At 38.8% G+C, this 6,106-nt stretch overlaps 1 pseudogene; it reads left to right on the top strand.

The window, feature by feature from the left end:
- Positions 1-2,515: 2,515 nt before the first annotated feature.
- LOC123246663 lies at positions 2,516-5,903 on the top strand (annotated as a pseudogene).
- The last annotated feature ends 203 nt before the right edge of the window (positions 5,904-6,106 follow it).

Genomic DNA, 6,106 nt, shown 5'->3' with positions numbered 1-6,106 from the left:
AGAGAGAGAGAGAGAGAGAGAGAGAGAGAGAGAGAGAGAGAGAGAGAGAGAGAGAGAGAGATTGAAGAACAAACCATAATAACAAGATAGAAGAGGCTGTGTATCTTAGATTATGGGAGAGGAGATAATAAACAATGGCAATAGGAAGAGAAAAGCTAGATGGAGCCATTGAGAGAGATGGTTTTTTGCTCTCCACCTCAAATCATTGATTCTAAATTCTTGCCTTTCATACAGATATCCCTTGAAACAATCCTCTTAGGAATATTTTGGGAATTCCAGTATAGCACTTAACATATCCATATGTTTTTCCTAAATCTTACTATTCAACTAACATATCCATTTTGATCCCAGGCATATTTAGTAATGACTTTTATGCCATATCTCTTGCACAAGTTGGACATAAGCTGCTGTCTACTTATATACCTCCACTCATGTGTATCCATTCTCTTTTAGGTCACCTATAATTTTGATTTTTCTGAGATCATAATTCCTAGCTATATTGTATCACCGTTCAATCAGGCAATTCATATTTATTAAGCATCTACTCTGTGGCAGCCTACACTTTATTCAGTGCTGGACCACCAGGAGAATATTTCAACATTTCTGTGGATCCCATGGATGTCAGGATCCCCTCTATTGGTACAGATCATAACCCAGCCTTTGTGATTCTTATCCATGTTCTCCCATAGACCTTCCCCAGAAGATCCACCAAATGTGCTGGAAGTCTTCCTCTATAAATTCTTATATTTCACCTTTTACTCTTTCTATATGACAACTTTTTCTAATCTTACATTCTCCCAATGAAATTCCTTATGCTACTCCTTAAGCATATCATCATTGGAAATATGATCCAGGTGACTTTGTGTTCACTATGAATCTCTACCTGGTGTTCTTGAGCATTTTAACTCCTCAGAGATTTTTGTGTTCCAGAATTTACCACCATGCAGCACCTTGGGGAGCATATTTTATTAAAAAGTTGGGGGTTTGCACCAAAGCATTCCTGGGGATCATTAAAAGCACTGTGCAATATCCCAAGGGCCATCATTCCCATTGTCATCCTCCTGTTTGTTTCTGGGTCCAGTGTATTTTTTTTAAACCCTTACCTTCCATCTTAGAATCTACTGTGTATTGGTTCCAAGGCAGAAGAGTGGTAAGGGCTAGGCAATGGGGGTTAAATGACTTGCCCAGGGTCACACAGCTAGGAAGGGTCTGAAGTCAAATTTGAACCCAGGACCTCCTATCTCTATGCCTGAATCTCAGTCCACTGAGCTACCCAGCTGCACCCCCAATGAACTTTCCATGTACAGTGGCTATCCCAATCTTTCCTGCTATATGAATTCAATGAACTGGGTATCTATTAGCATGTCTGAAAAATAGCAATTTTTCATCCATTTTTTCCCTACATAAATGTTAAATTCATAAATTTATTTTCCATCATAATTGATCTCATTGAGGAGTTCCTATAACTTTATGAGGATGGACATGATCTGCTTTGTAATTATTTGCAGCCAAGAGCATCTGGAGGACCACAACATCTATAAGGAATTCCTTTCCAGTTTGATTCTATGTATAATTTTTTCCATGTTAGTGGCAAATACTTTAGAAAAACATCATCTTGGACAAAACCTGAACCTCTAGAGCTGAGATCAAACTTTCTTCTTTCCTTGGAGACCCAGTCATTAGTCTTCTGTTGGAAACAAAGTTCCTCTGCCTTCTTCCCTTTCAACTGAGATCCCTCTACCTTCTGGAATCCAGCCCTGTGCATGTAGGTCCTAGGCTCTCCCTGCTGGACCTCAGCCTGTATCCATCCCTGGAGACCAGCCTCCTGCCCAGGAAGAGGAGACAAAGAGCTCTCCCCCTGGGGGATCCTTGTCCCTGCCCAGCTCAGCCTGCAGAGGACCAAGGCCTGGAACCAGAGGGAATGGCCCCTGGGAGCCCCAGCCCCCCAACCCAGGTGTTGGTGACATTCAAGGATGTGGCTGTGGACTTCACCCAGGAGGAGTGGCACCTCTTAGACCCTGGTCAGAAGGAGCTGTACAAGGAAGTCATGCTGGAGAATGCCTGGAATGTGCTCTCCCTGGGGCTTCCAGTTCCCAGAGAAGATTGGATCTCCCATTTTGACCAAGGGGAAGCTCCATGGATGCTGGAGGGAGAAGACTCAAGCAACTCCTGTCTAGATGGAAGGAGGAGGCTTAAAATGAGAGAGACTAATGCAAAAAAAAGGGAAAGTCACAACAAAAAAGATTCATGTATGATGATCACTGTGAATTCAGTCTGAGAGAAATCTGTGACTCTGATTTCAAGATAGAAAAAAACAGAAGGTTCTCCGTGAAGTTGATAAAAATGGAAAGAATATCAGGCAATATTCCATCTTAATTCAGTGTAAGAAAAGGATCTCAGGTAATGACTCTTCTCAGGACGGTAAATATAGGGAATGCTTTACTGAACAAGTGGAGTTTGTTGGTCTCATGAGAAGCCTCCTGTATTACAAACCTATCAATGTAGTAACTGTGAGATGACCTTCAACTTAAAATCAGAACTAATTAGACATCAGAAAAATCATGCTGGAGAAATGCTTTATACACATAATGCAGTTGAGGAGGTCTTCAGTCATAATTCAGAGCTCACTGACCACCGTAAAATTCAAAATAGAAAGAAACATTATGAATGTAATGACTGTGGTAAAGCCTTTAAGAAACAGTTATTGCTTCAACACCATCAAAAATGTCATAGTAGCACAAAGCTGCATAAATGTAAGCAATGTGGCCAAGCCTTTAGGAGACAGTCATCACTTATTTCCCATCAGAAAATTCATGCTAGAAGGGGGCAGCTGGGTAGCTCAGTGTATTGAGAGTTAGGCCTAGAGACAGGAGGTCCTAGGTTCAAATCTGGCCTCAGACACTTCCTAGCTGTGTGACCCTGGGCAAGTCACTTGACCCCCCATTGCCCACCCTTACCACTCTTCCACTTAGGAGCCAATACACAGAAGTTAAGGGTTTTAAAAAAAAAGAAAAGAAAAGAAAAATCATACTAGAGAGACATCTAATGAGTATCCTGAATGTAGTAAAACTTTCCATGAAAACTCACCCCTTATTGTATGTGAAAGAAGTCATACTGTAGAGCAACCTCATGAATGTAAACAATGTGGAAAGACTTTCACACAGAAATCACATCATGTTGTACATCAGAGAATCCACACTGGAAAGAAACCTTATGAATGTAAACAATGTGGAAAGACTTTCAGACAGAGGGGCAATCTTGTTATTTATCAGAGAACCCACACTGGAGAAAAACCATATGAATGTAATCAATGTGGAAAGATTGTTGTTCATCAGAGAACCCACACTGGAGAGAAACCTTATGAATGTAATCAGTGTGGAAACAGTTTCCAAAGACCAGACTTGCTCAACATCAGAGAATTCACACTGGAGAGAAACCTTATGAATGTATTCAATGTGGAAAGAGTTTCAGACAGAAGTACAATCTTGTTATTCATCAGAGAACCCATACTGGAGAGAAACCTTATGAATGTAATCAATGTGGAAAGACTTTCCAAAGGCCAGACAGACTTGCTCAACATCAGAGAATCCACACTGGGGAGAAACCTTTTGCATGTAATCAATGTGGAAAGACTTTCAGATCAAATTCTGGCCTTGCTCTACATCAGAGAATCCATACTGGAGAGAAACCTTAAGCATTTAAACAACGTAGAAAGGCATTCATAGAGAGGGGCAATCTTGCTCTGCATCAGAAAATCCACACTGGAGAGAACCCTTATGAATGTAAACAATGTGGAAAGGCTTTCACAGAGAGGTACAATCTGGATGTGCATCAGAGAATCCACACTAGAGAGAAACCTTATGAATGTAAACAGTGTGGTAAGATTTTCACACAGAGGAATAATCTTGCTAAGCATCAAAGCATCCACACTGGTGAGAAATCTTATTAATGTAAATAATATGGTAAGACTTTCACACAGAACTCTAATCTTGCTCTTCATCAGAGAATCCACACTGGAGAGAAGAAACCCTATGAATAAGATGACCGTGGTAAACCTTTTAGGGACTGCTCATCTCTTGTTGTTCATCAGAGAATCCATACTGGAGAGAAACTTTATGAATATAAGCAGTGTGGTAAAATCTTCAGGAAACAGTCATCCCTTATTTCCCATGAGAGAATTCATACTAGAGAGAAATCTTATCACAGTAACAAGTGAGAAGTAGCATTGAGATGTAGTACAAAGCTTTATTAGTCATTCTGAGAACAAGGTGAATGCAGAATCAGTGTGGGAATTTCTTCAGTCAGAGATCATCTCTTACAGACATCATCAGAGGATTCATAGTGGAAAGAAACCTTTGGAATGTACTTCCAGGGATATGCCTTTTGTTGGAAGTGGGAGGTTCCTAGACATTAGAAGCTTCACCCTGGAAAGAAGATTTTAAAAAGCCATGACTGTGGGAAATTTATTCTTGACTGTACATTGGAGAATAAAATTTAGGGATCAAATTAGCAAACAAATCCTTCTTGCATTAGCACAAATTTAATTAGATAATCCAAATTTCACATTGTACCCAGAATCTCTTAAAAGTAATACATTTTCTTCTGAAATGCTATTGTTTCTCATTACTTCTCAGTAACATTCCATAGCATTTTTGTACCATAACTTCATCAGACATTCTCCAATTGACTAAAATATTCCCTTGTTTCCTATACTTTGATGACACAAAAAAAGTTCTAGTATAAATATTTTGGTTAATGTTGGGCATAATTTCTTTTAGCTAATAGGTGACACAGTGGATAGTATTGCTACTGAAGTCAGAAGACCTGAATTCACACATCCAGTCTCTGACACTCACTGTGTGAACCTGGGCAAGACATTTAATATATTACTTCCTCTATTTTCCCTATCTGTAGAATGTGTATACTACACACACCACCTCTTAGGGTTGATGTGAAGATCAAATGAGGTACTCTCTGTAAAGTGCTTTGCAAACATTAAATCACTTGAAGTAAACGCTCAAAAAAAAAAAAGGAAAAAAAAGAAAAACATCATCTCCCCAGTTTTTTTTTGTTTGATGTTAATAACTGAAGATCTTTGAAGTTAATTCTTATCTTTATCAGGAATCTTACATGATCTTATCTTATGTATAAAAAACCCCTTGTTTGATGTTCCATTAGTAACACTCATAATTATAGCTTAAGAGATAAATCCTCTTGTGTATTTAAAGATTTTTCCCCCATTTCTTGATAATGGAAAAAGGAAACAGACCTTATTATTACCTCCTATATGGTGTTCCATCCAACATCATGAAGAAAATGGTTTAGTTTAAAAATTAATTTATTAATACTTCTTATAAATAGAAATGTTTTCAGTGCCAGGAAATCCTTCTTTCCACGGCACATAGATATTTATTTTGCAATTTTTAAAAGCCATATATATCTCAGTGAAGTCTGGGTCTGAGCTATAGAAAATTACCTGGTACGCTAAAGAAAATAAACAAAAATAATTTCATCACATGAATAAAACTGGTTATCCCTCCTGTTCCTTGCTTGTTTTGCCAATCAGAAAGCCCCTTAAATCTCTCTCAAGGCAAGATTTATATGCTATGCATCTCCAGTTTGGCATAATTTGAACAATAACAAAAAAACACAGAAAATGGAAAAATTATCCAATTTCATTGAAGCTCTTGGATTCCTTCCCAGACATTAGGCTCCTTCTTTGTGTCCCTACATCAGAGGAAAAAGGGCAAAAAGAAGGCCTTTTATGCTACTTTTCTCACATGAATTGGTCATATATTTCAATCTACATAAGTAGGATAACCTCAGTGGAAACATCACTGGCCCCAGAGCCAGAGATCCTGGATTCGAACCTCGCCTTTAACACTTTAATCTGTGACGCCTAAGGGAAGGCACTTCATCTTCTGCGCCTCTCTGTCTCTTCAACCATAAAATGAAAGGATTATATTAGCTGGCCTCTAAAGATGCCTCCAATTCTAGATCTATCATCCTATGGGCTAAGCTGACAGAAGCAAGAGGTTGAATTGTAATTATTTCACACTGTTATAATAAGGGTCAGTCCTCACAGGAAATGGTTTAGTTCTGATGT

Source organism: Gracilinanus agilis, chromosome 4, assembly GCF_016433145.1.
Source record: "Gracilinanus agilis isolate LMUSP501 chromosome 4, AgileGrace, whole genome shotgun sequence".
Taxonomy (NCBI): domain Eukaryota; kingdom Metazoa; phylum Chordata; class Mammalia; order Didelphimorphia; family Didelphidae; genus Gracilinanus; species Gracilinanus agilis.
The sequence above is the reverse complement of the archived record's forward strand: the minus strand, read 5'-3'. Positions and strand labels throughout refer to the sequence as shown.